The sequence below is a fragment of the Lithobates pipiens genome, unplaced genomic scaffold, assembly GCF_037356315.1.
Source record: "Lithobates pipiens isolate NorthernLeopardFrog02 unplaced genomic scaffold, aLitPip1_a1.2 Scaffold_8, whole genome shotgun sequence".
NCBI lineage: Eukaryota > Metazoa > Chordata > Amphibia > Anura > Ranidae > Lithobates > Lithobates pipiens.
The window spans coordinates 414,362,266-414,387,708 of NW_027507903.1; the positions used below are offsets into that span (position 1 = coordinate 414,362,266).

Below are 25,443 nucleotides of genomic sequence, written 5' to 3' on the forward strand. Positions count from 1 at the left end.
TAGCTTAATAGCAGGTGACTGACACAGTCAGGGGCGTAATCAAGGAGAGCCAGGGTCATCCACGGTAGGACAGCAGGGTGGTCAGGAGGCACCTACGTGTTAGTGCACACTGGATATTTGCCTGAGCCCATCTGTATGCTGGTACAGGTGCACGAGCATTAGATGTATGGGGATGAGCAGTAGCTGCAGAATACCGTATATACTCGAGTATAAGCCGAGATTTTCAGCCTCTTTTTTGAGGCTGAAAGTGCCCCCCTCGGCTTATACTCGAGTCATCGCTGTCTGTCTGCCCGATCAGCGCGTCGAGCAGACAGACAGCGGCCATTCTAGGATTCAAAGGCCGCGCCTCCGTCGGTGATAGGCGGAACACTGAATTTCCCAGCAGTCTGTGTTCCGCCTATCACGGACATCCTCTCATCCTCGTCCGTAGTATGAGGATGAGCGGACGTCCATGATAGGCGGACCACTGACTGCTGGGAAATTGAGTGTTCCGCCTATCACGGACATCCGATAGGCGGAACACTCAATTTCCCAGCAGTCAGTGGGAAATTGAGTGTTCCGCCTATCACCGACGGAGGCGCGGCTTTTGAATCCTAGAATGGCCGCCGACGAAGAGCTGAAGGACGGAGGCTCGGCTCGGGACGGGCCGGGACGGGACGCAGGCTGGACGGGACGCAGGCTGGACGGGACGCAGGCTGGACGGGACGCAGGCTGGACGGGACACAGGCTGGACGGACACAGGCTGGACGGACACAGGCAGGCTGGACACAGGTAGGCTGCACGGACACACACACACACACACACACACACACACACACGGATGCATGCACACACACACACACACGGATGCATGCACACACACACACACACACACACACACACATGGATGCATGCACACACACACACACACACACACACACACACACACACACACACACACAGGGATGGATGGACACACACACACACGGATGCATGGACACACACACACACGGATGCATGGACACACACACACACGGATGCATGGACACACACAGGGATGGATGGACCCACAGGGATGGACGGACACACAGGGATGGACAGGCATGTCTCACCCTCGGCTTAGACACGAGTCAATAATTTTTTCCAGTTTTTTGGGGGTAAATTGGGGGCCTCGGCTTATATTCGGGTCGGCCTATACTCGAGTATATACGGTAATTTGTGAATTAGTATGAGCTGAACTAGCTTTCCTGACATAGGGTTATTTATTTATTTTTTGTTAGGCTTAGGGAGCTAATACTACTACTACTACTACTACTACTACTACTACTACTACTACTACTACTAATAATAATAATAATAATAATAATAATAAATTAATAAATAAATGTTAAATAAATACATAAATAAATAAATATAATCTTAAATAAATAACAAATAAATTCAATAAATGAATACTAAGTAATAGTAAATAAATAATTAACCCCGAAACCTTAAAAAAAGTAAAATAATAATAATAATCATAAAAAACTAAACACCCTAAACTAATGCCTTGTACACACGGTTGGAAATTCCGACGCAAAATGTCCGATCGGATTATATTGTCGGAAAATCGTGTTTGGGCTCTATCGGACTTTTTCCATCAGAAATTTCGACGCAAAAAATTTGAGAGCAGGATGCCACGCATGCTCAGATCAAACTAGGAGACCAAAGCTATTGGCTAGTAGCCTCAACGTAGTCCCGTCGTGACGAACGAACATCATCACGTTCCAAACGCTTGGATTTTCCAACAACTTTGTCCAACCGTGTGTATGCAGCACAAGTTTAGGACAAAATCCGTCTGAAAAAATCCGATGAACTTTGTTGTCAGAATGTCCAACCGTGTGTACAAGGCATAACACAAAATAATAAATTATTATTAATATTATTATTATTATTATTATTAATAATAGCTAGGGCTGTGGAAATTAAAGATGAATTCCTCGATTAATCATAAATTTTTTTGATTGATCAAAATTCTTTTGATCGTTATTCACCTCTCTGCTAGCTTAAGGGTCTTTAGGGAGTTCCGTCGGAGATCCGGTGACGTCACAGACATCGGACACCTCCCTCCTTCCCCAAATGCCTCCATCTGCTAACAAATGGAAGGGGGAGGAGTCGGGTGACGTTAAAGTTCTGATTGAACGTAACGTGTGCGGCGGAGGAGCTACGCATGACGTCACCCGCTGCTGCCCTACGGTACTAACACGATTGTCAGCTTTACATGCTGTGTTTTTATCATCTTTATGTGAGTAGTTTGTGTTTGAACACAAAAACTAAATCTTATACTTAAGTGGTGAGCACTTAGATCTTTTCTTTCTACCCATGACCTGGCATCCTTTCTGAGATCTAAGGACATGTGAGAGACATTAATGGTCCATGTTAACCCTTTTGATACCTGCTTGCATGACCACCTGTTTGCACAGGGGTCCATGCCATAAGGTGAGAGTGATTAGTTAGATCGGAGGTGGAGGGATTGTCACGCTACTTTGGGAAAAAAATGACTTATGTCAGTGCTACAGTTTGAATTTAAAACGTATTTGTGTGAACTGTGAAGTTAAGTCATGGATTGTGGAAACTAACTAGTGTCGGGTGATTGTATATAGTCTATACCACATTTACCACTGACTAATGCAGAGTTGCAATACAAGGAGATCAGCTAAAAGTAGTTGGATCTGTATGTGTGTTATAATTAATCAAAATTAGTCGATTAATCGATTTAAAAAAAAATCGATTAATCGAACATGAAAATTTTAATCAGTAACAGCCCTAATAATAATGTATTTGTTTTGTTTGGGTTTGGGTGATTATTTATTATTATTATTTATGTATTAATGCATATTATTAATTTATTTTATTTATTTATTTAGGATGACTTTTAGATATTTGTGTATTTAGTTTCCAGTTATTTATTCATATATTATTACTATTTTACTGCGAATGGTGCATTTCTATTAATTTCTATGGGAATAAAAATGTGCCCAAAAATGCTCAAATCTGCCCCTTTTGAGCTACAAAAAAAGCTCCAGAACTTTTTTGAGCTTTAGGCATTTGGCTTTAGGTGACTTGGAGTGGAGATGTAAACCTTCTCCATAGAAAATAATTAATTTTTTTCTCATTCAGCGTTTTGAAGCTTCGAGCTTCAAGCTACAAAACGCTGAGGTGTGAATGGGGCCTAGTTCATCCCATATCTCTTTTAGTTTTCTAGCATTGCACAGAGTGGCTACAATCCTCCTGTTCTGGGGTCCCACGGTGGCTCTCTCGGCTCCTCCCCACAATAGCTAACCCCCTCTGGAAGCTCTCTCCCGAGGGGGTTACCTTGCGGGCGCGCTTCTGTCTCATACACTCTGCATCCATAGACACAGAGTGTATGTCTCAGTCCCGGGATGAGCCGAGCAGGTAAACGGGCTTCGGTAAGTAAAACGGGGGGCCCATCATTGCCAGGTGTTTTTTCACCTTAATATGCATAGGGTGGGTATAAATTAAAGAAGAGATCAGCGCAACTAATTAAACTGTACTACATCATGATACATATATATATATATATATATATATATATATATATATATATATATATATATATATATATATATATATATATATATATGTGTGTGTGTGTGTGTGTGTGTGTGTGTATATACATGGTGCAAATAATGCTTACAGAAATGGTGACGGTGCAATAATGTGCAAAAATACAAATGTTTGTGCAAAATAAACAATATAATCCTGTATAAACATCTCCTATACAATGCACATAACCACTATTATGTACATTTTTCACTAATGTGACAAATACTCAATGATCTATGTGAATAAATTGTGACAGACCTAGCCGGGACACAGGCTTTTTGAGAGGACTGAATGCGAGCCTCTTGCTGATCGATTATGGGCCCTGGATTTTAAGGGGAACGGGGTGAATGAGAACCCCACTGTAATCTGTGCTAGTCAGATTCAATGCTGTATATATGTATATATAATGTGTGTTTTCTCATGCTGTTGGGACACACACTGTCAGATGCTAATATCAACAACTCCAGCCACCTGTCTGTTGTATAAATCAGTCTAGTCTGGCTTGTAAGAGTATTCAACACATTGTTGTGTGTGCTAATTAACTCTGTGTTTATGTTTATGGTAATGTGTATTGAATAGTCAATCAGTGAGCAAGGAGACAAACCCTGAAAAGTCCTATCTCTCAGACAACTAATCTGGGTCAATGATTAGATAATTAGCTCATGCTAATTAGGTTAGGTTTTAGTCTTGTACTGCATTATAAATACTTATCATTTTGGTTCTAATAAATCAGTCCATGTTGATCAGCTAAGCAAGTGTCGTCTTGTTTTGGGCTTGTGACCGGTTTGAATATCTGATATCTATATTCAGACTTAGAAAGCGGTATACTGACAGAAACACTCAATCAGAGTGTGGGATCGGTTCCGTCACATAAATAAATAGATAAATAAATGAATCCAGTCCCAAATGATCAGAATCAAACTGTCATAATAAATAACATTGTGATCAAATAATCCAAAAATGGTGGGGTGAAAAAAGTGCAAAAAGTGCTTCAAACAAAATCTTCAATAAATAGCCTCCAGTGTGGAATCTTCGAGTATACCACTTAATGCTCTCTAAACTCTTACCTCAATATAGATGGTATATGGCTTTTAAAGGTTAATATGGCTGGGGGACCTCCCGGGATCCAATGGTGGTAGATAATGACTCTCCTAGTCCTGTATTCCAAATGACGACTTCCAAATTATCAGTTAGGATGTTCACACACAGCGGATTTATGTAAGGGATGAAAAAGAATCTCCCATAGCACAGTATCATATGAACAAGCTGATTTATTAATTAAAAAAGCCAAATGGGACCTTACAATAAAATAAAAAAATTTCAGATCTGTCATTTTAACAGTGATACAGGCACATCTTACATCACTTCCGGTTCTCTCAGCTTCCGGTCAATCCCTATGCATTTTGACACACCACGTGTCTTCGTCAGGGGACTGATGAAGACACGCGGTGTGTATCCATTATAGCTAAGGAAGCTGTCATTTTAGCCTCTGCATGATCTGTAGTTGCCTGCACATGTGATCAGCTATGACACCAGCCATTTGATGGCTTGGCAGTTGAGTTGAGAGCGAACATAAGTACACTAGAAACTGTAGCAGCTTTAATTTATGGCATGCATTGAATGTAACTGACCTAGAAAAAAGGTGACTCGGGATTAATTCTGCTTTAAAACTGTAATGCCCCGTACACACGATCAGACTTTCTGACAATAAGCTCACATCTAACATTTGTTGTCGAAAAAGCTGATTGTGTGCACGCGGCCTAATTCTAAATGCGTAATCATTCAATCTATGTGGCCAGGGTGCTGCACAAGCGTGTTGACAGGAACGTTTGTTTTTCAATAAAATTTACAATAAATGAGATGTTTAAAAGGATCATATATACAAAAAATGTTTTTATAATTTCTGAAAATATAGCGTTAAAGAATAATTGGTCTTTTTTTCATAAAGGGTTCTTATTTTTAGTTGCTAATTCCTAAAGTGATACTATACCCAAAATCAAACATTTATTATATTGCAGATTACCAATTCTTAGATGTAATGGCTGTATTAGTTTTCTTTTTTAGACTTCTTTCATTTTCATCTATTGATCCAGACAGTAAATCTGTTGTTTTCCAAAAGGACAAGCTCACCAGCAGAATGTATCTGTTACAGAGATGGGACCAGCCATTTAACACTGGCAGGGGTGCTTAAAATGGTCAGATATTTATACATGTAAAACCTTTATCTCAAAACGTCTCATAAAGTAGTAGCTGGGGTCTGGCTTAAATGTGTTAATGCATTTAAAGGGGAACTGCAGTCTGCTCACGTAATTTGTAATAAAAACGTTTTTGCCATTCTGAAGCTTCCCTCTAACCACTTGGCATATTATTTTATATATACTGTAATTCTGTACTTGCCAAATATGCTGCAGAAATCTCCCTCCACTGAGTCTGGCTGCAACAATTTTAACTGTGAACAGCTAAATCTGTTGCCTGTTCACTACCTGGATTTTTACACAGACACACAGATGCACACCTCCAGCTCTACATCCCTGCAGCTCTCATTGGCCCTCTTCTGACACACCTCCCTTTTATGCTTTCACTTTAAAAATCTAAAAATCACTGCTCCATTAAAAATGAGGTTTTTCACAAACTTTTTTTATAGATACATGTCTCCCCGGGGCAGGACCCGGACCCCTATAACCATGCCCAATTACATGCATATAAACCTTCAAAATGGGCAATTTGATTGTTGACGTTCGGGTCCCATTCACTTTCGTGGGGTTCGTTATTTGGATCCAAACTTTCTCGATGTTCGGAATTTCTTGGCAAACTGAACAGGGGTCCATTCAGCCCATCCCTATTTACCACTAACCTGCCATTATGGCCCACTTCCCCCATGTGACCCACCCACCTGGATCCTCTTGTGCCTCCTCCTAAACTTTCCTGTAATCCACTTTTCTTAACCATGTCTTGTGACCTATTTTCCCCTTATCTCCTCCCTTGAGTCACTCTCCCTAGCCGTATGTCATTTTTTGAAGAAGAAACCTGAAAACACCTAATGGGCTTCATATTTATTGAACCTATTATTTATAAACAAGAACAAATTACTGAGTAGTTGTAGTTATGCTCTCTTGCCTAATTTGACAGTTATTTCCACAGTATTTTGGCTAAATAAATAACATATATTGTATACACAATACACTTTAAATGTCTTTGATGTATCAAACGATCAGGACGTATTTATCAAAAAATAAATAAAAATCTAGCACATACCAAAGTTCAGTTCACATAAAAAATATGGCCTCTATAGCAATTGTGTTTCATGAGGTACGCTTGTTTTTTTATGTTTTTTTTTCAAGAGTATCAGAAAATTATATTAATGAACATTAAAGAAGTTTAATAAAAATCCGTTTTAGTGAACGAACTGATGACCCTTGTGTGAAAAGTTCTAAAATCTAAATCTGTATTTATGAAAGAAACTCTAAAATGTTGTAGTTCCCCAATTACACCTCAGAGCGCCGCTGTTGAACCAATAAGAGAAGGATGTGAGAGATGCATGCCTCTATGAGACAGGCAGTACAACTGCAAGAGTGAATATAGAGCATTTCTGCATGAGATGGGACTGCTTCAGGTCTAACAAAGATATTCTGGAATTTGAATTCAATTAAGGATTATACATTCTACAAGGAATTTCCTCTTATATATTCCCATCAATAGAAGGAACGGCTGTCTTGAAAATGCATCAACCACAATCACCCCTGGAAATCAGATGGCAAGTAGTGATTTCATTATTTTCCTGGTTGTGTCATTCAGTCTCTGCTCAGATTCATTATTCCATTGTAGAAGAAATGAGGAAAGGGTCAGTTGTTGGTGATTTAGTGAAAGATCTTGGAATGAATGTGAAGGATATCACAGCAAGAAAACTCAGAATTGTGTCTGATGTTTCTGAAAAATATTTCAGTATCAATCTGGAGAATGGAGACCTTTTTATTGCAGAAAGGATAGACAGAGAGACACTGTGTGGGGCTGCAGCTGATTGTGTCCTGACCTTTGATGCTGTGGCTGAGAATCCTTTAAACGTGTTCAGTGTTAGGATTGAAATTCAAGATATAAATGACAATCCACCAACATTTCTTGATGAAACAATACGATTGCAAATAAGTGAATATGCTTCACCAGGAGCAAAGTTTGCTTTACAGAAAGCTGAGGATTTGGACATAGGAATTAATACATTGAGAAGCTACAAGCTGAGTCCAAATGAGCACTTTGCCTTAGGAGAAAGGATCAGCTCTGATGGCAGTATATTTCCTGAGCTGGTTCTAGAAAAGCCTCTAGACCGAGAGACACAAAATTACCATGAACTCATTCTATCAGCTTTTGATGGAGGAAATCCTATACAAACAGGCACAGCAATGATTAAGATTACCATCACTGATTTTAATGATAATACACCTATATTTACCCAAGAAGTATATAAAATAAGCATTATGGAAAATATACCTTTAAATTCTACAGTTCTGCAGGTCAGAGCAAATGATGAGGATGAAGGAGTAAATGCACAGATTACATATTCTTTTATTACCAGGGCAAATAACATTCTCCAGATGTTTACAATTAATCACAATAATGGAGACATTAGAACAAAGGGACATTTAGATTATGAAATGAAAAAACACTATGAAATATCTGTACAAGCCATGGATGGAGGGGACCTGGCTGCCCATGCCAAAGTTTTAATAGAGATATTGGATGAGAATGACAATGTTCCTGAGATAACTCTCACCTCCCTGTCTTCTCCTATTCCTGAAGACACATTACCTGGGACTGTGGTGGCACTGATTGCAGTTCGTGATAAAGACTCTGGAGAAAATGGAGAAGTTCAGTGTCAAATCATTGGGGATATTCCATTTCAATTAGTGTCATCAGCAAGCAACTTTTACAAAATTGTTACCAAAGATTCTCTGGACAGAGAAAAATTATCATCCTATAACATCACCATTCAAGCATCTGACAAGGGTTCTCCTCTTTTGTCTTCTGTGAAAGTCATCTATTTGGACTTGGTGGATGTTAACGACAATGCACCTATTTTTGAGAAGTTGATTTATACAGCATTTGTACCAGAAAATAATTTACCAGGAGCTTCCATATTTCATATTCAAGCAAAAGATATTGACAGTGAAGAAAATGCAAAACTGACTTACTTTATAGTAAGTAACAGTAATGACAAAGATGCCATATCCTTGCATGTATCTATAAATCCAGTGACCGGAGTCATTTATGCACAAAAATCGTTTGATTATGAGCAACACAGAGAATTCAACATTCAGGTCATTGCTAAAGACAATGGATTTCCATCACTGAACAGCAGCACAACTCTAAAAATTCATGTGGTAGACCAGAATGATAACCCACCAGTCATCCTATACCCACCAAGGGACAGTGATGGTCCTATCTTTGAGATGGTGCCTTGGTCATCTGAACAAGGTTCCATAGTATCTAAAGTGGTCGCAGTGGATGCGGATTCTGGACATAATGCCTGGTTGTCTTATTTTTTGCAAGTTTCTGAGCCATCACTTTTTGCTATTGATCAATACACTGGGGAGATCAAAACATCAAATGTTCTTCATGATAAAGATTCTTTAAAACATAAAGTTGTAGTCATAGTAAAAGACAATGGCTCTCCACCCCTGTCTGCTTCTGTGACTCTAAACCTGGTGATTGCTGATAATTTTCATCAGATAATTCCTGAAATGAACAAACAACCAAGCAAACTGGACTCTCAGTCAAACTTACAAATGTACCTGGTGATCGCCTTGTCATTGATTACTTTTCTGTTTGTATTGACTGTGATAGTCGCTGTGGTCTCCAAATGCAGGGAGCCCAAATCTTTGCCTTCATTTGGCCCTGTGAATACACAATTATATCATACTGTAGATCCCAGATTTATTTCCCAGTTTAACAATGGAACATTGCAGCTGCCCTACACATACAATGTTTGTCCAACTCTGGACTCAATGGACAAGGAATTTGCTTTCCTAAAAACTCAGCAGTGTGTTCCAGTTGTTCCTGTAGATAAACTAATTGATGCGGATGATTCAGGAATTGGTAATGAAAACATAAGAGACCCTATAGCTGATGACAGTCTTATTTTGCAGGTATGTTCAAACTATAATGTTTAATTAGTGTGCATTTGTTAAAACAATGTTGCAGATATGTTTGTTATAAAGGCTGTGACCCATACAGTGTTGACAAATCAGATGAGGTTTGTAATGATTTAAAATGTTCTGCTATTTTGTTTTATTTTAAGGATTTTGTAAAATAATAGTTACCAAAAATTCTCTTGATAATAGCAAGCTGTTTCATACAATAGAGATTGTAGACTCTTGTGACTATAAGACGTCCATAGTTACCAGACCAGCACTCAGCATTTACACCTGAGTGTAGAGTCTTTGAGCATTTTTTAAGGGTTGTTTTGTGCATTTTTATGACTTGCACGTTTATATGCAGTGTTGGCATTTTTTTATCTGTTGCGTCATTTGTTGGTAGGTATTTTAGCTTTTTTAGCTCTTCCATTGGCTTTCTATTTATTTTTCATTATTCGTTTTCATTAAATTATTTTTTTTCGTTAGGGTAAAGGGTTAGAGTTAAAGCGGTTCTGCACACATTTTATTAACCTACTGCCATTGTGTTTGCTATCATTCATAAATTTCCTAATGCCCCTTTGTTTTTATTTATCCTACCTTTCGTTATTTGTAATTTTATCTTTTCATCCCCTGCGGCTATGGGCGGTCTTTATGCGGGGATCAGCATCACTTCCGCTGAACCCCGCACTGTCTCCTGGGATCTCGTCCAAGTAATCCCAGGAGACATTGCGGCTAATACAGGCGAAATCTCGCGAGAGTTCGAGGATGGCGGGAACTTACGACGCCGCCCGTTGTCCTGACAACATTCAGGAATTACACCGCTCGTAGCTGTAGCTACAGAGCATGCGCGGGAACCGGCAAAGCATGCTGGTTCCGTACAAAGCAAAGAAGGAGGAAGTTATTGCTTGTGGGCTTCACATGCCCACAACTAAAATGAAATCATCTGATCATTAAGAATATAAATGAACATTTTAAGCAAAAACGGACATGCTTCAGTGAGAAATCAAAGAAAAGTAAGCTTTTTTATTTAAAAACATACATTTTAAAGCGTAACCAGAAAAAAAAAAAATTTCAGCAGTGCAGAACCGCTTTAAGGTTAGGTTAGGATTAGGATTTGGGGTTAGGGTTAAGATTAGGGGTTAGGGTGTCACGTACCTTGGTTGGAGGCCAAGTTGAAGAGAGAGCTTCCCTTGTGGCTCTGGTCCGAGCACCCTTGAATGTGGTGACAGAGGTACAAGGCTCAAAGAAGCATAGGGGCCAGTAGCTTAATAGCAGGTGACTGACACAGTCAGGGGCGTAATCAAGGTGAGCTGGGGACATCCATGGTAGGACAGCAGGGTGGTCAGGAGGCACCTACGTGTTAGTGCACACTGGATATTTGCCTGAGCCCATCTGTATGCTGCTACAGGTGCACGAGCATTGGAGGTATGGGAATGAGCAGTAGCTGCAGAAGAATTTGTGAATTAGTATGAGCTGAACTAAATTCCTGACATAGGGTTATTTATTTATTTTTTGTTAGGCTTAGGGAGCTAATACTACTACTACTACTACTACTACTACTAATAATAATAATAATAATAATAATAATAATAATAAATTAATAAATACATGTTAAATAAATACACAAATAAATAAATATAATCTTAAATAAATAACAAATAAATTCAATAAATGAAAACTAAGTAATAGTAAATAAATAATTAACCCCGAAACCTTAAAAAAAGTAAAATAATAATCATAAAAATCTAAACACCCTAACCCTAATGCCTTGTACACATGGTCAGAAATTCCGACGCAAAATGTCCGATCGGATTATATTGTCGGAAAATCGTGTGTGGGCTCTATCTGACTTTTTCCATCGGAAATTCAGACGGAAAAAATTTGAGAGCAGGATCTCAAATTTTCCGACAACAGAATCCGATCGGACCTTTTCTGATCATTTGTAGAGAATTGTGATTGGACAAAGTGCCACGCAGATCAGATCAAATTAGGAGACCAAAGCTATTAGCTAGTAGCCTCAATGTAGTCCCGTCATAACGAAAGAACATCATCACGTTTCGAACGATTGGATTTTCCAACAACTTTGTCCCATCGTGTGTATGCAGCACAAGTTTAGGACAAAATCTGTCAGAAAAAATCTGATGGATTTTGTTGTCGGAATGTCCAACTGTGTGTACAAGGCATAACACAAAATAAAAAAATTATTATTATTATTATTATTATTATTATTAAAAATAACTAGGGCTGTGGAAATTAAAGATTAATTCCTCGAATAAATCGTAAATTTTTTTTAATCGATCAAAATTCTTTTGATCGGTACTCACCTCTCTGCCGGCTTCCGGATCTTCAGGGAGTTCCGTCGGGGATCTGGTGACGTCACAGACATCGGACTCCTCCCTCCTTCCCCAATGCCTCCATCTGCTAATGAATGGAAGGGGAAGGAGACCGGTGACGTCGAAGTTCTGATTGAACGTAACGTGTACGGTGGTGGAGCTACGCATGACGTCACCCGCTGCTGCCCTATGGAACTAACACGTTTGTCGGCTTTACATGCTGTGTTTCTATCATCTTTATGTGAGTAGTTTGTGTTTGAACACAAAAATTAAATCTTATACTTAAGTGGTGAGCACTTAGATATTTTCTTTCTACCCATGACCTGGCGTCCTTTCTGAGATCTAAGGAGATGTGAGAGACATTAATGGTCCGTGTTAACCCTTTTGATACCCGCTTGCATGACCACCTGTTTGCACAGGGGTCCATGCCATGAGGTGAGAGTGATTAGTTAGACCGGAGGTGGAGGGATTGTGATGCTACTATGGAAAAAAAAAAGACTTACGTCAGTGCTACAGTTTGAATTTAAAACGTAGTTGTGTGAACTGTGAAGTTAAGTCATGGATTGTGGAAACTAACTAGTGTCGGGTGATTGTATATAGTGTATACCACATTTACCACTGACTAATGCAGAGTTGCAATGCAAGGAGATCAGCTAAAAGTAGTTGGATCTGTATGTGTGTTATAATTAATCAAAATTAGTCGATTAATCGATTTAAAAAAAAATCGATTAATCGAACATGAAAATTTTAATCAGTAACAGCCGTAATAATAATGTATTTGTTTTGTTTGGGTTTGGGTGATTATTTATTATTATTATTTATGTATTAATACATATTATTAATGTATTGTATTTATTTATTTAGGATGACTTTTAGATATTTGTGTATTTAGTTTCCAGTTATTTATTTATATATTATTACTATTTTACTGCGAATGGTGCATTTCTATTCATTTCTATGGGAATAAAAACGTGCCCAAAAATGCTCAAATCTGCCCCATTTGAGCTACAAAAAAAGCTCCAGAACTTTTTTGAGCTTTAGGCATTTGGCTTTAGGTGACTTGGAGTGGAGATGTAAACCTTCTCCATAGAAAATAATGAATTTTTTTCTCATTCAGCGTTCTGAAGCTTCGAGCTTCAAGCTACAAAACGCTGAGGTGTGAATGGGGCCTAGTTCATCCCATATCTCTTTTAGTTTTCTAGCATTGCACAGAGTGGCCCCAATCCTCCTGTTCTGGGGTCCTACGGCGGCTCTCTTGGCTCCTCCCTGCAATAGCTAACCCCCTCTGGAAGCTCTCTCCCAAAGGGGTTACCTTGTGGGCACGCTCCTATCTCATACACTCTGCATCCATAGACACAGAGTGTATGTCTCGGTCCCGTCCCTCGGTGGCCACGTCATTGGATTTGATTGACAGCAGCGGGAGCCAATGGCTGCACTGCTATCAATCTATCCAATCAACGCCGAGACTCTGTGGAGAAGAGGACGCCGGGGACGAGCCGAGGAGGTAAACGGGCTTCGGTAAGAAAAATGGGGGGCCCATCATTGCCAGGTGTTTTTTCACCTTAATGCATAGGATGGGTATAAATTAAAGAAGAGATCAGCGCAACTAATTAAACTGTACTACAATCATGATATATATATATATATATATATGTGTGTGTGTGTGTGTGTGTGTCATTCAGCGTTTTGAAGCTTCGAGCTTCAAGCTACAAAACGCTGAGGTGTGAATGGGGCCTAGTTCATCCCACATCTCTTTTAGTTTTCTAGCATTGCACAGAGTGGCCCGAATCCTCCTGTTCTGGGGTCCCACGGTGGCTCTCTCAGTTCCTCCCCACAATAGCTAACCCCCTCTGGAAGCTCTCTCCCGAGGGGGTTACCTTGCGGGCATCCATAGACACAGAGTGTATGTCTCAGTCCCGGGATGAGCCGAGCAGGTAAACGGGCTTCGGTAAGTAAAACGGGGGGCCCATCATTGCCAGTTTTTTCGCCTTAATGCATTGGATGGGTATAAATTAAAGAAGAGATCAGCGCAACTAATTAAACTGTACTACAATCATGATATATATGTGTGTGTGTGTATCCACTGTGCAAATAATGCTTACAGAAATGGTGATTGTGCAATAATGTGCAAAAATACAAATGTTTGTGCAAAATAAACAATATAATCCTGTGAAAAACTCTCCTATACAATGCACATAACCCCTATTATGTACATATCCAATAATGTGACAAATACTGAATGATCTATGTGAATAAATAAATAGATAAATAAATAAATAAATTAATTAATTAATTAATTAATCCAGTCCCAAATGATCAGAATCAAACTGTCATAATAAATAACATTGTGATCAAATAATCCAAAAATGGTGGGGTGAAAAAAGTGCAAAAAGTGCTTCAAACTAAATCTGCAATTAATAGCCTCCAGTGTGGAATCTTCGTGTATACCACTTAGTGTTCTCTAAACTCTTACCTCAATATAGATGGTATATGGCTTTTACAGGTTAATATGGCTGGGGGACCTCATCCAATGGTGGTAGATAATGCCTCTCCTAGTCCTGTATTCCAAATGATGACTGATTTATGTAAGGGATGAAAACGAATCTCCCATAGCACAGTATCATATGAACAAGTTGATTTATTAATTAAAAAAGCCAAATGGGACCTTACAATAAAATAAAAAAATGTCAGAGCTGTCATTTTAACAGTGTAACAGGCACCTCTTACATCACTTCCAGTTCTCTCAGCTTCCAGTCAAGCCCTATGCATTTTGACACACCACGTGTCTTCATCAGGGACCTGATGGAGACACGTGGTGTGTATCCATTATAGCTAAGGAAGCTGTCATTTTAGCATCTGCATGATCTGTAGTTGCCTGCACATGTGATCAGCTATGACACCAGCCATTTGATGGCTTGGCAGTTGAGTTGAGAGCGAAAATAAGCACACTAGAAACTGTAGCAGTTATAATTTACGGCATGCATTGAATGTAACTGACCTAGAAAACAGGTGACTCGATGGGATTAATTCTGCTTTAAAACTGTAATGCCCCGTACACACGATCAGACTTTCCGACAATAAGCTCACATCTAACATTTGTTGTCGGAAAAGCTGATCGTGTGCACGCGGCCTAATTCTAAATGCGTAATCATTAAATCTATGTGGCCAGGGTGCTGCACATGAGTGTTGACAGGAAAGTTTGTTTTTCAATAAAATTTACAATAAATGAGATGTTTAAAAGGACCATATATACAAAAAATGTTTTTAGAATTTCTGAAAATATAGCGTTAAAGAATAATTGGTCTTTTTTTCATAAAGGGTTCTTATTTTTAGTTGCTAATTCCTAAAGTGGCACTATACCCAAAATCAAACATTTATTATATTGCAGATTACCAATTCTTAGATGTAATGGCTGTATTAGTTTTCTTTTTTAGATTTCTTTCATTTTCATCTGTTGATCCAGACAGTATATCTGTTGTTTTCCGAAAGGACAAGCTCACCACCAGAATGTATCTGTTACAGAGATGGGACCAGCCATTTAACACTGTCAGGGGTGCTTAAAATGGTCAGATATTTATATATGTAAAACCTTTATCTCAAAACGTCTCATAAAGTAGTAGCTGGGGTCTGGCTTAAATGTGTTAATGCATTTAAAGAGGAACTGAATTCTGCTCACATAATTTGTAATAAAAACATTTTTGCCATTCTGAAGCTTCCCTCCAACCACTTGGCATATTATTTTATATACACTGTAATTCTGTACTTGCCAAATATGCTGCAGAAATCTCCCTCCACTGAGTCTGGCTGCAACAATTTTAACTGTGGACAGCTGAAGCTGTTGCCTGTTCACTACCTGGATTTTTACACAGACACACAGATGCACACCTCCAGCTCTACATCCCTGCAGCTCTCATTGGCCCTCTTATGACTTACCCCCTCCCTTTTATGCTTTCACTTTAAAAATCAAAAAAATCACTGCTCCTTTAAAAATTACGTTTTTCACAAACTTTTTTTATCGATACACGTCTCCCCAGGGCAGGACCCGGACCCCTATAACCATTGCATGCCCAATTACTTGCATATAAGCCTTCAAAATGGGCAATTTGATTGTTGACGTTCGGGTCCCATTGACTTTAGTGTTGGACATTGTTTTATGTTCGGAAATTCTGGGCAAACCGAACAGGGGTCCATTCAGCCCATCCCTATTTACCACTAACCTGCCATTACGGCCCACTTCCCCCATGTGACACACCCACCTGGATCCTCTTGTGTCTCACTCCTCCTAACCTTTTCCTGTAATCCACTTTTCTTAACCTTGTCTTGTGACCTATTTTCCCCTTATCTTCTCCCTTGAGTCACTCTCCCTAGCCGTATGCCATTTTTGAAAAAGAAATCTGAAAACACCTAATGGGCTTCATATTTATTGAACCTATTATTTATAAACAAGAACAAATTACTGAGTAGTTGTAGTTATGCTCTCTTGCCTAATTTGACAGTTATTTCCACAGTATTTTGGTTAAATAAATTACATACACTGTATACACAATACACTTTAAATGTCTTCGATGTATCAAACGATCAGGACGTATTTATCAAAAAATAAATAAAAATCTAGCACATACCAAAGTTCAGTTCACATAAAAAATATGGCCTCTATAGCAATTGTTTTCACATCAGACTGACTTATTTGCTTAAACGGTGAACCGACCATTATCTCAATCTTAAGCTTTCTGAATAATATGTGTGTTTCATGAGGTACACTTGTTTTTTTATATATTTTTTTTTCAAGAGTATTAGAAAATCATATTAATGAACATTGAGGGAAGGGAGGGAGGGAACTGATGACGCTCATGTGAAAGGTTCTAAGATCTAAATCTGTATTTATGAAAGAAACTCTAAAATGTTGTAGTTCCCCAATTACACCTCAGAGCGCCGCTGTTGAACCAATAAGGGAAGGATGTGAGAGATGCATGCCTCTATGAGACAGGCAGTACAACTACAACAGTAGATATAGAGCATTTCTGCATGAGATGGGAGTGCTTCAGGTCTAACAAAGAAGAAGATATTCTGGAATTTTAATTCAATTAAGGATTATACATTCTACAAGGAGTTCCTGTTATATATTCCAGCAACAAAAGGAACGGCTGTCTTGAAAATGCATCAACCACAATCACCCCTGGAAATCAGATGGCAAGTAGTGATTTCATTATTTTCCTGGTTGTGTCATTCAGTCTCTGCTCAGATTCATTATTCCATTGTAGAAGAAATGAGGAAAGGTTCAGTTGTTGGTGATTTAGTGAAAGATCTTGGAATGAATGTGAAGGATATCAAAGCAAGAAAACTCAGAATTGTGTCTGATGTTTCTGAAAAATATTTCAGTATCAATCTGGAGAATGGAGACCTTTTTATTGCAGAGAGGATGGACAGAGAGACACTGTGTGGGGCTGCAGCTGATTGTGTCCTGACCTTTGATGCTGTGGCTGAGAATCCTCTAAATGTGTTTAATGTTAATATTGAAATTCAAGATATAAATGACAATCCACCAACATTTCTCGATGAAACAATAAGATTAGAAATAAGTGAATCTGCTTCACCAGGAGCAAAGTTTGCTTTGCAGAAAGCTGAGGATTTGGATATAGGAATTAATACACTGAGAAGCTACAAGCTGAGTCCAAATGAGCACTTTGCCTTAGAAGAAAGGGTCAGCTCTGATGGCAGTATATTTCCTGAGCTGGTTCTAGAAAAGCCTCTAGACCGAGAGACACAAAATTACCATGAACTCATTCTATCAGCTTTTGATGGAGGAAATCCTGTGAAAACAGGCACAGCAATGATTAAGATTACCATCACTGATTTTAATGACAATACACCTATATTTACCCAAGAAGTATATAAAGTAAGCATTAAGGAAAATATACCTTTAAATTCTACAGTTCTGCAGGTCAGAGCAACTGATGAGGATGAAGGAGTAAATGCACAGATTACATATTCTTTTATTACCAGGGCAAATAACATTCTCCAGATGTTTACAATTAATCACAAGAATGGAGACATTAGAACAAAGGGATATTTAGATTATGAAATGAAAAAACACTATGAAATATCTGTAAAAGCCATGGATGGAGGGGGCCTGGCTGCCCATGCCAAAGTTTTAATAGAGATATTGGATGAGAATGACAATGTTCCTGAGATAACCCTCACCTCCCTGTCTTCTCCTATTCCTGAAGACACATTACCTGGAACTGTGGTGGCACTGATTGCAGTCCGTGATAAAGACTCGGGAGAAAATGGAGAAGTTCAGTGTCAAATCATTGGGGATATTCCATTTCAATTAGTGTCATCAGCAAGTAACTTTTACAAAATTGTTACCAAAGATTCTCTGGACAGAGAAAAATTATCATCCTATAACATCACCATTCGAGCATCTGACAAGGGTTCTCCTCTTTTGTCTTCTGTGAAAGTCATCTATTTGGACTTGGTGGATGTTAACGACAATGCACCTATTTTTGAGAAGTTGATTTATACAGCATTTGTACCAGAAAATAATTTACCAGGAGCTTCCATATTTCATATTCAAGCAAAAGATATTGACAGTGAAGAAAATGCAAAACTGACTTACTTTATAGTAAGTAACAGTAATGACAATGATGCCATATCCTTGCATGTATCTATAAATCCAGTGACTGGAGTAATTTATGCACAAAAATCATTTGATTATGAGCAACACAGAGAATTCAACATTCAGGTCATCGCTAAAGACACTGGATTTCCATCACTGAACAGCAGCACAACTCTAAAAATTCATGTGGTAGACCAGAATGATAACCCACCAATCATCCTATACCCACCAAGGGACAGTGATGGCCCTATCTTTGAGATGGTGCCTTGGTCATCTGAACAAGGTTCCATAGTATCTAAAGTGGTCGCAGTGGATGCTGATTCTGGACACAATGCCTGCTTGTCATATTTTTTGCAAGTTTCTGAGCCATCACTTTTTACTATTGATCAATACACTGGAGAGATCAAAACATCAAATGTTCTTCATGATAGAGATTCTTTAAAACATAAAGTTGTGGCCATAGTAAAAGACAATGGCTCCCCACCCCTGTCTGCTTCTGTGACTCTAAACCTGGTGATTGCTGATAATTTTCAGCAGATAATTCCAGAAATGAACAAACAACCAAGCAAACTGGACTCTCAGTCAAACTTACAAATGTACCTGGTGATCGCCTTGTCATTGATTACTTTTCTGTTTGTATTGACTGTGATAGTCGCTGTGGTCTCCAAATGCAGGGAGCCCAAATCTTTGCCTTCATTTGGCCCTGTGAATACTCATTTATATCATACTGTAGATCCCAGATTTATTTCCCAGTTTAACAATGGAACATTGCAGCTGCCCTACACATACAATGTTTGTCCAACTCTGGACTCAATGGACAAGGAATTTGCTTTCCTAAGAACTCAGCAGTGTGTTCCAGTTGTTCCTGTAGATAAACTAATTGATGCGGATGATTCAGGAATTGGTAATGAAAACATAAGAGACCCTATAGCTGATGACATTCTTATTTTGCAGGTATGTTCAAACTTTAATGTTTAATTAGTGTGCATTTGTTAAAACAATGTTGCAGATATGTTTGTTATAAAGGCTGTGACCCATATAGTGTTGACAAATCAGATGAGGTTTGTAATGATTTAAAATTTTCTGTTATTTTGTTTTATTTTAAGGATTTTGTAAAATAATCAATTCTCTTGATAATAGCAAGCTGTTTCATACAATAGAGATTGTAGACTCTTGTGACTATAAGACGTCCATAGTTACCAGACCAGCACTCAGCATTTACACCTGAGTGTAGAGTCTTTGAGCATTTTTTCAGGGTTGTTTTGTGCATTTTTATGGGTGACTTGCACGTTTATATGCAGTGTTGTAATTTTCTTATCTGTTGCGTCATTTGTTGGTAGGTATTTCAGCTTTTTTAGCTCTTCCATTGGCTTTCTATTTATTTTTCATTATTCGTTTTCATGAAAAAAAAAGATTTTCGTTAGGGTCAGGGGTTAGAGTTAAAGAGGTTCTGCACACATTTTATTAACCTACTGCCATTGTGTTTGCTATTGTTCATAAATTTCCTAATGCCCCTTTGTTTTTATTTTTATTTATCCTACCTTTCGTTATTTGTAATTTTATCTTTTCATCCCCTGCGGCTATGGGCGGTCTTTATGCGGGGATCAGCATCACTTCCGCTGAACCCCGCACTGTCTCCTGGGATCTCGTCCAAGTAATCCCAGGAGACATTGCGGCTAATACAGGCGAAATCTCGCGAGAACTTGATACGACGCCGCCCGTTGTCCTGACAACATTCAGGAATTATACCGCTCGTAGCTGTAGCTACAGAGCATGCGCGGGAACCTGCAAAGCATGCTGGTTCCGTACAAAGCAAAGAAGGAGGAAGTTATTGCCTGTGGGCTTCACATGCCCACAACTAAAATGAAATCGGCTGATCATTAAGAATATAAATGAAAATTTTAAGCAAAAACTGACATGCTTCAGTGAGAAATCAAAGAAAAGTAAGCTTTTTTATTTAAAAACATACATTTTAAAGCGTAACCAGAAAAAAAAAAATTTCAGCAGTGCAGAACCGCTTTAAGGTTAGGTTAGGATTAGGATTTGGGGTTAGGGTTAAGATTAGGGGTTAGGGTGTCACGTACCTCGGTTGGAGGCCAAGTTGAAGAGAGAGCTTCCCTTGTGGCTCTGGTCTGAGCACCCTTGAATGTGGTGACAGAGGTACAAGGCTCAATGAAGCATAGGTGCCAGTAGCTTAATAGCAGGTGACTGACACAGTCAGGGGCGTAATCAAGGTGAGTTGGGGTCATCCACGGTAGGACAACAGGGTGGTCAGGAGGCACCTACGTGATAGTGCACACTGGATATTTGCCTGAGCCCATCTGTATGCTGGTACAGGTGCATGAGCATTGGAGGTATGGGAATGAGCAGTAGCTGCAGAAGAATTTGTGAATTAGTATGAGCTGAACTAGCTTCCTGACATAGGGTTATTTATTTATTTTTTGTTAGGCTTACGGAGCTAATACTACTAATAATAATAATAATAATAATAATAATAATAATAATAATAATAATAATAATAAATTAATAAATACATGTTAAATAAATACACAAATAAATAAATATAATCTTAAATAAATAACAAATAAATTCAATAAATGAATACTAAGTAATAGTAAATAAATAATTAACCCCGAAACCTTAAAAAAAGTAAAATAATAATCATAAAAATCTAAACACCCTAACCCTAATGCCTTGTACACACGGTCGGAAATTCAGACGCAAAATGTCCGATCGGATTATATTGTCTGACCTTTTCTGATCATTTGTAGAGAATTGTGATTGGACAAAGTGCCACACATGCTCAGATCAAATTAGGAGACCAAAGCTATTGGCTAGTAGCCTCAACGTAGTCCCGTCGTAACGAACGAACATCATCACGTTTCGAACGATTGGATTTTCCAACAACTTTGTCCAACCGTATGTATGCAGCACAAGTTTAGGACAAAATCTGTCAGAAAAATTCTGTTGGATTTTGTTGTCGGAATGTCCAACCGTGTGTACAAGGCATAACACAAAATAAAAAAAATATTATTATTATTATTATTAATAACTAGGGCTGTGGAAATTAAAGATGAATTCCTCGATTAATTGTTAATTTTTTTGATCGATCAAAATTCTTTTGATCGGTACTCACCTCTCTGCCGCCTTGCGGATCTTCAGGGAGTTCCATCGGAGATCCGGTGACGTCACAGACATCGGACTCCTCCCTCCTTCCCCAATGCCTCCATCTGCTAACGAATGGAAGGGGGAGGAGACCGGTGACGTCGAAGTTCTGATTGAACATAACTTGTACGGTGGTGGAGCTACGCATGACGTCACCCGCTGCTGCCCTATGGAACTAACATGATTTTCGGCTTTACATGCTGTGTTTTTATCATCTTTATGTGAGTAGTTTGTGTTTGAACACAAAAATGTAATCTTATACTTAAGTGGTGAGCACTTAGTTCTTTTCTTTCTACCCATGACCTGGCGTCCTTTCTGAGATCTAAGGAGATGTAAGAGACATTAATGGTCCGTGTTAACCCTTTTGATACCCACTTGCATGACCACCTGTTTGCACAGGGGTCCATGCCATAAGGTGAGAGTGATTAGTTAGACCGGAGGTGGAGGGATTGTGATGCTACTATGGAAAAAAAAATGACTTACGTCAGTGCTACAGTTTGTATTTAAAACGTAGTTGTGTGAACTGTGAAGTTAAGTTATGGATTGTGGAAACTAACTAGTGTCGGGTGATTGTATATAGTGTATACCACATTTACCACTGACTAATGCAGAGTTGCAATGCAATGAGATCAGCTAAAAGTAGTTGGATCTGTATGTGTGTTATAATTAATCAAAATTAGTCGATTAATCGATTTAAAAAAAAATCGATTAATCGAACATGAACATTTTAATCAGTAACAGCCCTAATAATAATGTATGTGTTTTGTTTGGGTTTGGGTGATTATTTATTATTATTATTTATGAATTAATACATATTATTAATGTATTTTATTTATTTATTTATGATGACTTTTAGATATTTGTGTATTTAGTTTCCAGTTATTTATTCATATATTATTACCATTTTTCTGCGAATGTTGCATTTCTATTCATTTCTATGGGAATAAAAACGTGCCCAAAAATGCTCAAATCTGCCCGTTTTGAGCTACAAAAAAAGCTCCACAACTTTTTTGAGCTTTAGGCATTTGGCTTTAGGTGACTTGGAGTGGAGATGTAAACCTTCTCCATAGAAAATAATGATTTTTTTTTCTCATTCAGCGTTCTGAAGCTTCGAGCTTCAAGCTACAAAACACTGAGGTGTGAATGGGGCCTAGTTCATCCAATATCTCTTTTAGTTTTCTAGCATTGCAAAGCGTCGCCCCAATCCTCCTGTTCTGGGGTCCCACGGTGGCTCTCTCGGCTCCTCCCCGCAATAGCTAACCCCCTCTGGAAGCTCTCTCCTGAGGGGGTTACCTTACGGGCGCGCTCCTGTCTCATAAACTCTGCATCCATAGACACAGAGTGTATGTCTCGGTCCCGCCCCTCAGTGGCCATGTCATTGGATTTGATTGACAGCAGCGGGAGCCAATGGCTGCGCTGCTATCAATCTATCCAATCAGCGCCAAGACTCTGTGGAGAAGAGGACGCCGGGGACGAGCCGAGCAGGTAAACGGGCTTCAGTAAGAAAAACGGGGGGCCCATCATTGCCAGGTGTTTTTTCACCTTAATGCATAGGATGCATATAAATTAAAGAAGAGATCAGCGCAACTAATTAAACTGTACTACAATCATGATATATATATATATATATGTGTGTGTGTGTGTGTGTATCCACTGTGCAAATAATGCCTACAGATATGGTGACTGTGCAATAATGTGCAAAAATACAAATGTTTGTGCAATATAATCCTGTGCAAAACTCTCCTATACAATGCACATAACCACTATTATGTACATATCCAATAATGTGACAAATACTGAATGATCTATGTGAATAAATAAATAGATAAATAAATAAATAAGTGAATCCAGTCCCAAATGATCAGAATCAAACTGTCATAATAAATAACATTGTGATGAAATAATCCAAAAATGGTGGGGTAAAAAAAGTGCAAAAAGTGCTTCAAACGAAATCTTCAATAAATAACCTCCAGTGTGGAATCTTCGTGTATACCACTTAGTGCTCTCTTAACTCTTACCTCAATATAGATGGTATATGGCTTTTACAGGTTAATATGGCTGGGGGACCTCCCGGGATCCAATGGTGGTAGACAATGCCTCTCCTAGTCCTGTATTCCAAATGATGACTTCCAATTTATCATTTAGGATGTTCACACACAGCGGATTTATGTAAGGGATGAAAAAGAATCTCCCATAGCACAGTATCATATGAACAAGCTGATTTATTAATTAAAAAAGCCAAATGGGACCTTACAACAAAATAAAAAAAGTCAGAGCTGTCATTTTAACAGTGTTACAGGCACATCTTACATCACTTCCGGTTCTCTGAGCTTCCGGTCAATCCCTATGCATTTTGACACACCACGTGTCTTCATCAGGGGATGATAAAGGCACGTGGTGTGTATCCATTATAGCTAAGGAAGCTGTCATTTTAGCCTCTGCATGATCTGTAGTTGCCTGCACATGTGATGAGCTATGACACCAGCCATTTGATGGCTTGGCAGTTGAGTTGAGAGCGAACATAAGTACACTAGAAAATGTAGCAGTTATAATTTACGGCATGCATTAAATGTAACTGACCTAGAAAACGTGTGCATCGATGGGATTAATTCTGCTTTAAAACTGTAATGCCCCATACACTCGATCAGAGTTTCTGACAATAGGCTCACATCTAACATTTGTTGTCAGAAAATCCGATCGTGTGCACGCGGCCTAATTCTAAATGCGTAATCATTAAATCTATGTGGCCAGGGTGCTGCACATGAGTGTTGACAGGAAAGTTGTTTTTTTCAATAAAATTTACAATAAATTAGATGTTTAAAAGGATCATATATACAAAAAATGTTTTTATAATTTCTGAAAATATAGCATTAAAGAATAATTGGTCTTTTTTTCATAAAGGGTTCTTATTTTTAGTTGCTAATTCCTAAAGTGGTACTATACCCAAAATCAAACATTTATTATATTGCAGATTACCAATTCTTAGATGTAATGGCTGTATTAGTTTTCTTTTTTAGACTTCTTTCATTTTCATCTGTTGATCCAGACAGTAAATCTGTTGTTTTCCAAAAGTACTAGCTCACCAGCAGAATGTATCTGTTACAGAGATGGGACCAGCCATTTAACACTGGCAGGGGTGCTTAAAATGGTCAGATATTTATATATGTAAAACCTTTATCTCAAAACGTCTCATAAAGTAGTAGCTGGGGTCTGGCTTAAATGTGTTAATGCATTTGAAGAGGAACTGAATTCTGCTCACATAATTTGTAATAAAAACATTTTTGCCATTCTGAAGCTTCCCTCCAACCACTTGGCATATTATTTTATATATACTGTAATTCTGTACTTGCCAAATATGCTGCAGAAATCTCCCTCCACTGAGTCTGGCTGCAACAATTTCAACTGTGGACAGCTGAAGCTGTTGTCTGTTCACTACCTGGATTTTTACACAGACACACAGATGCACACCTCCAGCTCTACATCCCTGCAGCTCTCATTGGCCCTCTTATGACTTACCCCCTCCCTTTTATGCTTTCACTTTAAAAATCAAAAAATCACTGCTCCTTTAAAAATTACATTTTTCACAAACTTTTTTTTATCGATACACGTCTCCCCG

General features: G+C 38.6%; 1 protein-coding gene and 2 pseudogenes across 1 annotated transcript in view; all 3 read left to right on the forward strand.

Annotated features, from left to right (window-relative positions):
- The window catches only part of LOC143962191 (protocadherin gamma-B5-like), a 293,876-nt gene that overhangs the window by 146,948 nt on the left and 121,485 nt on the right, over positions 1-25,443 (forward strand). The gene's annotated exons all lie outside the window — the stretch shown is intronic.
- Positions 7,165-9,862, forward strand: LOC143964441 (protocadherin gamma-B1 pseudogene; annotated as a pseudogene).
- On the forward strand, positions 16,901-19,640 carry LOC143964343 (protocadherin gamma-B1 pseudogene; annotated as a pseudogene).